Below are 10,537 nucleotides of genomic sequence, written 5' to 3'. Positions count from 1 at the left end.
TTGGGAACAACCTTTTTTTGTCATCTATTTGAATCAAATGGCCCGTAAAAAGACGATTGAGAAAGAATTAAGTTTTATGGACAGAAGCAACAAAATTCCACCCAATGTAGAGAGTACTCGCAGGACAGGATCAGGAGCATCAAAAGTTCCATATCCTTGGATGAGAAGGAGCCACCCTTCAAAACCTGAGCCTAATATATGGCCATTATAGGCTCATCCATGCCACACCATATTGAGCAAGTAATGCCAAATGCAACTATGAGAGAAGTACCAACCCCAAAATGCCAGCACCTCCATATGAGAAAGTTTTTGTGGGAGCTCCAAGAGCGATGAGATATGTCGTTGAGCTGAGACCCATCCATTCGTCAAATTGTGAAATTCATGGCATCAAATTAAGTATAATGGATCCGGGGATCTCCATGCACATTTAGAATCATTCAAGCAAGTATTGAGAGATGAGTACCTTACAAATTTCCACATCTAGTTTGAAGGCTTTCGGTTAACCCATGCATCCATCTCAAGCTGCAAAATGCATGGCGTTGAAGTACAATGGATTCAAAGATCTCTGCACATTTAGCATCATTCAAGTAGATATTGAGATCTGAGTATGGTACAAATTTCCACATCTAGTTTGAAGGCTTTGGGTTAACCCTAGAAGGTACAATCCTTTCTTGGTTCTAGTCCTTGAAAAAGGAAGACTTCGAAGACTATGGAAACATAGAAACATTGTTACACGATTTGTATAGGATTTTCCCATGAGAGGAATCAAGCATAATACGGTGTCATAGATTCACTCTTTCAAATAGAAAGATGGTGAAAAATTACGAGAGGCTATCTTGCAATTCAAGCAATACATTGAGAGGTGCCCACAATAAGAGAAACCTCAGGAAGATCACCGAGAAGTGTTTTTCATTTGGGGGCATAAAAACGAGCACCTTGAGAAAGATTTGCACTTGAAAAAGTGTATGACATTGGACAAGGTCACATAAGAAATTGTCTACTTAGTAGACAATTTTTGCATCTACGAAAAGTATCACAAGATGAGGATGCTATTTCAACAGGTTCTCATTCTGCAAATAATGGATCAAATATACACCACATCAGTAGACACCTATGAATATTTGTGCCGCTTCTAGAGGAGCTTGTGAAAACAATGGCAAAAATTTTGAGAATCCAGAACCAGAGAGTACCATCATTGAGGTGATGCTTGATATGTGGAGGAGACCTTCTGGCGCAATAGTGCTCCATGTTGCCACAATCATATCCTAAGGAGAAGTGATGTGCCATTGAGAACAAGTGGACAAACCATACCATTGAGGAATGATACTACAATTAAGGACAAGTTAGAAAAAGGCGTTATCAGTCTAACCCTTAGTACCAACCAAAGGTGCCAATAAATCCTTAGTATCAACAAAACAGAGTTGCACCACCACCACCGAGGTATGCATCAAACCCACAACCAGGAGTAGAGAGGCCAAGACCAGTGCTAGGCCATCAACCACCATTGCTAGGTGAAGATTAGGCAGTAGTGAGATATGTGTATCCATACTAGCTTCAAGAGGAGAACACTCTAGTACACATACAAATGTATTATGAAGAGAAAAACTACATATCCTACTATTTAAGTGATCTTTATTCATCAAGGGTTATGGATTCATATGAGAAGGAGAATTGTGTTATGTCCTATAGTAATCCTCAATCAATAACAAGAAACATAGCTCAAAGTGAGGGGTTTACTCTCAATCGAGTAAGTGCCAAAGAGGATCTGATGGCCCAACAATGCATAATTGAGAAAATAAAGGCCAAACCTCGACTCTAACCCAACTAGTAGACATTGGTGCCACAACTTATGATGCTAGTGCTAGGATTCTAGAATTGGAAAGAGCTGTTAGAGTTCAAAAAAGTACGCAGAAAGACACCACAGTAGCATGTGCTAGCTGCACTAGCACATGAAGGAGATCTCCAAAAGGAGAATGCAACACTCAAGAATCAAATCAAAGACCTGTGAGCTTTGGTACTTGCCCTTCAAGCAACACTCTGTTATAGGCAGCCAAAATTTACCCAGACAGATGATCATGGTGATGATGAGCATGGTGACCAAGGAGATACACAAAGATATTTTGATGCACAACAAGGAAAACAACAAGCATAACAAACAAAGTAATCATATGAAGTAACCCACACTACTCCTCAAAGTGGTCAAGACACAGAAAAACAACAAGCTGCAATGGATACTACCCAAGAAGCTCCTGCAACAAGTACTGCTCCAAAGACAAAACCAGGGCGTACAAGCAAGTCAAAAGTGCCTAAAACTCTTGTGGAAGAACACATCAATTGACAAAAATGGTCATCACTAAAATGAAGGAACAGATTGCCGATACAGAGGAGGAACACTGGAAAAAAGCAATGGAATGGGAGATTAGAGTTCTCTATTCAGTTAATCTACATCTACTGTAATGGAATTTGCCTATTCAATTTGAGAATAGCGGAATTTAATGAGAGTACTTTCAAGAAATGATTTTGTGAGCATAGCGGTAGACATAATTGAAGATAGCAACATAATCATAGCAATTAGTTAACTTGGCATAGACAATACTTTTGCAAGAGAGAGAGTTTAGAGAACATGACAACAATTGAGGACCGGATTTATGTGGAGCCGGTCCCCCCTCCAATAGGCATTTGTATTATGATTTCTCCCATAAAGAGAGACTTGTTACAATACAGTCTTTGTGTTCCTTGTGACCTAGGTGATGCCATGAAGATGGAAGGCTTCATGCACCACAAACATAACATAAACTTGAAGAAAGCTTTAACTATCCCAAGCCTCAGTCCCAAGACCTCAAACACCTTCGAAGGTGGAGAGAGCTAGCAGGGAATGAGGGTAGGGAAGAGGAAGAAGAAACATTTCGTAGGAGAAAGAATTAGTTCCTCACTTATCATACTCTTGTTGCTAGCATACATAATAGCATAGTAATGAAGAAGAAGGAGATGGCAAGCTTAAGCATTGAAGCATGGCTCTTGGTTGGATTTGCACTCCATAGCCAAGAGTGTTGGTGTAGGCTCTCAACCTCTACTTGCTTGGAGAGGGAGCTCTTGCACTTTGCATAGCACACAATGAGAGTGATTGTGAGTGTGTGTGGGTGAGTATACCCCCTAGGCACCCCCCTAGCTTGCTTGGGTCGACCCCCCCTTGTAGCTCATGCCTGAAGCTCATTGGACCCTTCCAGGCCTAGCCAATCACAAGCAAGAGCCATTACAAGCAACATGGGTAGCCTTGGGACAAGTTTCCCCCTTTCCCCTTTGAGAGAGAGGACTTGATAAATGAAAAATCAATTAGATAATTCAAGTAATTTATCATTGGACCCCTTTGAAGCTTAGCCAATAGGCTTCAAGCAACACATGAAGGTAACATGGGTAGGGGCCTGACATGTGTCCTTGCTGCCTCTTCAAGTTGGGGCTTCCCTTGTGTGTGTGAGTGGGTGTTCTCTCTCTAGCTCCTAGGAAAAGGGCTCGCCCCCCCTCTTGTAGGAATGATTTTGACTTTAGGTGATCAAGCACCTTACTCATCAAGCATGACAAAGCACTTGAACTAGGGGGTGTTCCCACAAGCATCTCAGGCAAGCTTCTCAAGGCACCTCAAGTACTTTAATCATGCAGCGAGTCAAGCACCTCAAGCATGGAGCCAATCAAGCACCTCAAGCATCTTAATCAAGCACCTCAAGCATGAAAAACACCTCAAGCATGACAAGCACCTCAAGCATGACAAGCACCTCGAGCTTGGGCCGGGTTCCCACCTCAAGCTCAGCCCTAGCTTACTTAAGGTCAAAGGACTTTTACACACATTTATTGGAGGTCTTCAATGAAGCTAACCCTAAGGTCTTATGCTCCATTGGTTAGCCTTGCTCTTTGATAGACCATCTCCCTTTTGGGTCCCTTTACCATTGGCCCCGTGTTGAGATAGATCTAAAAGCACATACCTATATCTTAACACTTGTTCCCGTTTATTCTCCCACATTAAGTGATCAATTTAATATGAGAAAATCATTTGGGTGAGTTAGATATTAGATTTTATGACATTACCTCTCTCTTGAAATCATAGTCGTCCTCGACTATGAGGTAGAATAGATAAAGTCTTAGTCATTAGTCAATCGTACTTAGCGGGTAAAGGATCCCTTTTTACCCTACGACATCTTTCCAAGATGGATGACTAATCCATTTGGTGCTTGGGAGACATAGCTGCCGCAAGCATGTCTGCTCTTTTAGTCCATTTCATTCTCCCATAGTAGAGTGACAAATTCTACTTGGTGTTTGAGAGATGTCGTCATCACAAACATGATTCTAAGCATGCATACTAGTTAAATTTGTGCACAATTAAAAAGAGGACTAGTCATATAAGACAAAAACATGAGTTATTTAAAAGAAATTTGTACATTTGCTTACTCTAATGTAGCATTGTAAGCATTGACAAGGTTCATACTATCCTTAAGTTGTACTCCTTGCATCCATTTAGCATCTTCAAAAGGATAATTTTTGAACTTAATAAGATACCGTCGGATAATCTTACCATGTCGTAGTACCTTGTCTTCATGCCGAAGGATAGCTTCGGGTTGTAGCACCTCTTCTTGGTCTTCAACTTCGGGAGGGTCTTCAATAATTGGTTCAATTGGTGGCTCTCCTTTGTAGGGCTTAAGTAAGCTTACATGAAAGGCATTGTGTATAAGCCAATGGTTGGGCAACTTGAGTTGATAAGCCGTCTCATTGATAGGCTTCAAGATTTGGAAAGGACCATAGTATCTTTTTGCTAGTTTAGCATAATACTTTTGATGGCCCGTAGGATTTTTGCCCGTCGTTTGCCTTAATCGAGCCTTAGGAAACTTGAGTAAGACCCAATCATTTTCTTTGAACATTAAGGCTCTTCTGTGCTTATCAGCAGCAGCTTTTAGCCTTTGTTGAGAGATGGCTATAGCCTCCCTAATCTTTTGAAAAGATTCTTGTAGGTCACGGCTATACTCATCGGCGGCGAAGATCTTCCCATGTACTTTCAGTAGCAAGGGACTTTTAGGTCTTCCTTCTATGATCTCGAAAGGTGCTTTGCCCGTAGAAGTATGTACAGTATTATTGTAGGCATACTCTACTAGCGGTAAATACTTTTCCCATTGTGAGCATTGATCTACTTCGGTAACATAAGTCTTGAGTAGATCGAGTATCGTAAGATTGGCTATCTCACTTTGGCCATCCGTTTGTGGGTGATAGGCCGAAGAGAAATTCAATCTTGTTCCTAGATTTTCAAAGAGACCTTTCCAGAAATTACTGGTCATTCTAGGATCTCTATCTGACACGATGGATGTGGGTAATCCATGGTGTTTGAAAATCTGAGATATGAAGAGAGTTGCCATTTGATGTGCCTTAATAGTCTTTTTGACAGGAATAAAATGTGCTTGCTTGCTAAACCTGTCGACTATTGTCCATATTCCTGTATTCCCATGGATAGACTTGGGTAATCCAAAGATGAAATCCATGGATATACTCTCCCATGGTGAATTTGGAATAGGCAATGGCTGGAGTAATCCAGGTTGCTTCCCTCTATCATACTTGGTCTTTTGGCATACTACACATTTTGAAACATACTCTTGTATGTCCACTTTCATGGTAGGCCAATAGAAATACGTCTCTACTCCTTGGAGAGTAGGTTGAATACCTCTATGCCCTGCATATGGGGGAGCATGGGATTCATACATAACCTTTTCACGAAGGGAATGGGTAACACATAGCCTATTGCCGTGGAGAAGATAACCATCCTGCAAGGTGAATGGTTCCTCTTTCTTCCCCAAAGCAAGGGCTGACATTATGTCTCTAAAGTCAGGGTCAGTAGCATACTCATCTATCATAGAGGATAGATCATTGTGAGTAGCTATAGACACCGCATTAACTTTTGGTCGTCGTGAAAGTGCATCGGCAACTTGATTGTGCTTACCAGCTATGTGAGCAATATGGAAATTAAATTGCGAAAGAAAATTTGCCCACCTCATTTGTTTGTCGGAAAGCTTGGTTTGCGTCATGAAATACTTGAGACTTTGGTGGTCGGTTCGTAGGATAAATGGAGTCCCCAATAGGTAGTGCTTCCATGTGTCTAGGGCATGTAGAACAGCTAAAAGCTCTTTCTCATAAATGCCCAAGACTCGTTCATCACCATTGAGCCTTCGGCTCTCATATGCTATGGCATGCCCTTCTTGAAGCAAAACCGCTCCAAGGCAATCACCACAAGCATCACATTGGACCTCAAATGGCTTTGAGAGATCCGGAAACACGAGGACTGGTTGGGAAGTAAGCTTCTCTTTGAGTTTTTCAAAAGCATTTTGCTCCTTAGCAGTCCATACAAACTTAACGTTCTTCTTGGTTAAGTCGTGTAGTGGTCCTGCTACTTGAGAGAATTTTTCTATGAATCGTCTATAGTATGCACACATACCAATAAAGCTTCTTAGCTCATGTAGATTCCTTGGGTTAGGCCATGATTTTATTACCTCTAACTTTGATGGATCCATACGAATACCATCGTGAGAGATAATATGGCCTAGGTATTGAATCTCTTGAAGGAAGAATTCACTTTTCTTTTGGTTCATAAAAAGTTTGTTCTCCCTCAAGGCTTGAAAAATCACTTGGAGATGTTGCTTATGTTCCTCCAAAGACTTGGAGTAGATGATGATATCATCGAAGAAAACTCCAGTGAATTTTCGATATGGTCTAAAAAATTTCTCCATCAAACGATTGAACGTAGCTGGTGCATTAGTCAAGCCAAAAGGCATGACTAGATATTCATAAAGACCAAATGTTGTGCGAAACGCGGTCTTTAAGATATCCTCATCCACTATCCTTATTTGATGATAGCCACTCTTAAGGTCAATCCTACTGAAGTAGGTAGAGCCTTGTAGCTTATCAAACAGATCTTCTACCCGAGGTACGGGAAATCTGTTTTTGATAGTGATATGGTTTAGTGCTCGATAGTCCACACACATACGGTATGTACCATCTTTCTTTTGCACTAAAAGGACTGGAGAACAAAAGGGAGAGGAACTAGGCCTCACCATCCCTTTGTGTACCAGCTCTTGTACTTGCCTCATGATCTCCTCTTGTTGAGCTTGTGAGACTCGATAAGGAGGTTTGTTAGGCGGTGAGCTTCCTGGAAGGAGCTCAATACGATGGTCATCATCCCCTCGTTTTGGAGGTAGGTCCATAGGGATATCATCGATGAACACATCTTGGAATCCTTTTAGAAAAGTAGACAAGTCTAACTCTTCTTGATTCCTTTTTCATTTGATGAAACATTATTAGCTTTTAGAGACTCTTTGACATAAATCATGTACGCAGAAACTGAGCTCTTCATTGATTTATCAAAAGAAAGAGGATTTACAAGTGGAATAGTGCGACCACGCTCACTAGCATCTATATACATGTTCTTTCCCCTGTAGGTGAAGTAAATTCTCCTTTCAGGGAACTTCATGTTGGCAGCCATGCGATCAAACCATGGTGCCCCTAGGATAACATCCTGATGTTGGAGGGGAGAGATGAAGAAGTCTTCTTTGTCGACATATCTTTGGACATGAAGCCTCAACTTCCCAATCAAGGGAGTAACGGAGGCTTGTTGTCCCTTGAAAGCTGCATCAGCTGTTACTATATCTCCCATCTCAAAAGCTTGAATGCCCAACTTGGTGGCCAACTCTATTGATATGAAGTTGAGAGTAGAGCCAGGGTCAAACAAGATGAAGGCATCATGCTCTCTTACCTTTCCCCAAGCATAGGAGAGTGATGATCCTTTGCAATGAGCATCCTCTTTTGGAGCTTCGATGGTGGAAGCCCTAGGGGTCTCATTGCGAGTATTCTTCTTGGGGCAAGAACGATAGCCATGTCCTTGCTCCCCACACTTGAAACACTTATGGTCCTTGCGAAAAGCTTCAAGCTCTTCAGGAGAGAGTTTGTTTTTACCTTTGTAAACTCCCTTCTCCTTGGACCGATTGTTGTTGTTGTTGTTGGAAGTGCCTTGGGAATTATTTTGAGCATTGGATTTCCCCTTTGCATCATTTTTATCTTTGTTTTCCATGGGCTTGACATTACGTCTAGCCCCTTGATGGAAATTGATGCGTGAAGCAACCATGGTGTGGTGGATTACTTCGGTAATAGTACCGGGCCGTTGAGAGTTGATATATTCGGCCATCTCTTCAGGTAATCCCGCACAGAATTGTTGTCTTTGCTCGGCAAAGTCTATCTTTTGAAAGACAGTAGCTTTGAGATGTAAATCCCAAAACTTATCTACATACTTGTTGATAGACTCATGAGAGAGGAGCTTCAAGCCGCGCCATTCGGTAAGAACTTTATCTTTAGTATCACTTGGAAGAAATTGCTTCATGATGGAAACTCGTAGAGTTTTCCATGTCTTTGGGGCTTCTCCATTGCCACGAAGGCTAGCCCACCATTGACGAGCTGATTTTTGGAAGTGCATAGCTACATGGCGTAGCTTGGAGGACTCTGTGAAGCCCTCGTCCCCAAAGGCCGCATCAAATTGCTGGATGAAGGCCAACACTTTGTCGGTAGCACCAAAGGTGCCATCGTAGGTGAGAAAAGAGATACTCTTTCCTCCCTCCTTGAACTTCTTTAGCTTTTGTGACCTTCGCCATGCAGGAAATGATTTGCGATGCCCTCCCCTCTTGTATTCTCTAGGAGAATAGCCATAACTTTCATCGGAAGAGAAGGAAGGTGAAGAAGAAGGAGAAGAGGGTGACCTCTTCCTAGCCCTTTTCTTCCTTTGTTTCCTCTCTTGCCTTTGAGAGTGATGAGGAGAAGGACTATGGGTTGCTCTTTTCCTCTTGGGAGGAGTAGGCGATCGTCTAGACCGCCTTCTTCGTGGAGCCACATCTTCAGAAGAACTTAGACTTTCATTGCTTTCTTTCTCTTTGGATTCCTCCTCTCGAATGGGAGAGAGTCTTCTTTTGGGGGTCTCTTCAAGAGGCCTCCTAAGCTCTCTCTCCTCTTGGAGAGGAAGGGAAATTCCATAGGCACGAAGTTGTTGAGTAACTTCGGCTTGCAAGGTAGGGTTGCCCATAGCTTGTTGCAACCTAGTCACAAGATAATTCACAAACATGGGAGCATCATCATTAGCACCTTCATGTGCAAAATCAAAGCTATCAATGTTCATTCTACTCTCTTGATTATTGTCAGCCATGTTAACAAAATTTTATGTATGTACTTAGTGTATGCTTTGGCAATTCAAAACCTTAGTTGCCACTCCTCTTAGCCTTTGAAAATCGGCTCTTAAGTATTTACACCCACGGCTCAAAGTGGTTAATTATAGAGAGTAGAGGAGTAGGTCTAACATAGCAGAGTTGCCAAGGGCTAGCTCCTTTCGGACTTCTTATGGCTCAATAATGGTAAAGCCGTAGGCAAGTCTAAAAAGACTCCATTATTAAGTCCAAAGCTCCCGAGGTGTGCACCATCCCCCACATAGTGGGCTTAACAAAACCGGTATTAGATCCCAATTCCACTTACTCTATTATATTTAACAACATCAACCATTTATAGGCTACTTAAGGACCTCTCTTCTTAAGCAAGAAAAGAGAAACCAAATGCTCTGATACCAATGTAATGGAATTTGCCTATTCAATTTGAGAATAGCGGAATTTAATGAGAGTACTTTCAAGAAATGATTTTGTGAGCATAGCGGTAGACATAATTGAAGATAGCAACATAATCATAGCAATTAGTTAACTTGGCATAGACAATACTTTTGCAAGAGAGAGAGTTTAGAGAACATGACAACAATTGAGGACCGGATTTATGTGGAGCCGGTCCCCCCTCCAATAGGCATTTGTATTATGATTTCTCCCATAAAGAGAGACTTGTTACAATACAGTCTTTGTGTTCCTTGTGACCTAGGTGATGCCATGAAGATGGAAGGCTTCATGCACCACAAACATAACATAAACTTGAAGAAAGCTTTAACTATCCCAAGCCTCAGTCCCAAGACCTCAAACACCTTCGAAGGTGGAGAGAGCTAGCAGGGAATGAGGGTAGGGAAGAGGAAGAAGAAACATTTCGTAGGAGAAAGAATTAGTTCCTCACTTATCATACTCTTGTTGCTAGCATACATAATAGCATAGTAATGAAGAAGAAGGAGATGGCAAGCTTAAGCATTGAAGCATGGCTCTTGGTTGGATTTGCACTCCATAGCCAAGAGTGTTGGTGTAGGCTCTCAACCTCTACTTGCTTGGAGAGGGAGCTCTTGCACTTTGCATAGCACACAATGAGAGTGATTGTGAGTGTGTGTGGGTGAGTATACCCCCTAGGCACCCCCCTAGCTTGCTTGGGTCGACCCCCCCTTGTAGCTCATGCCTGAAGCTCATTGGACCCTTCCAGGCCTAGCCAATCACAAGCAAGAGCCATTACAAGCAACATGGGTAGCCTTGGGACAAGTGTCCCCCTTTCCCCTTTGAGAGAGAGGACTTGATAAATGAAAAATTAATTAGATAATTCAAGTAATTTATCATTG

Source organism: Adiantum capillus-veneris, chromosome 8 (genome assembly GCF_014529385.1).
Source record: "Adiantum capillus-veneris isolate H3 chromosome 8, ASM1452938v2, whole genome shotgun sequence".
NCBI classification, from domain to species: Eukaryota; Viridiplantae; Streptophyta; class Polypodiopsida; order Polypodiales; family Pteridaceae; genus Adiantum; species Adiantum capillus-veneris.
Note: the sequence above shows the minus strand (reverse complement) of the source record.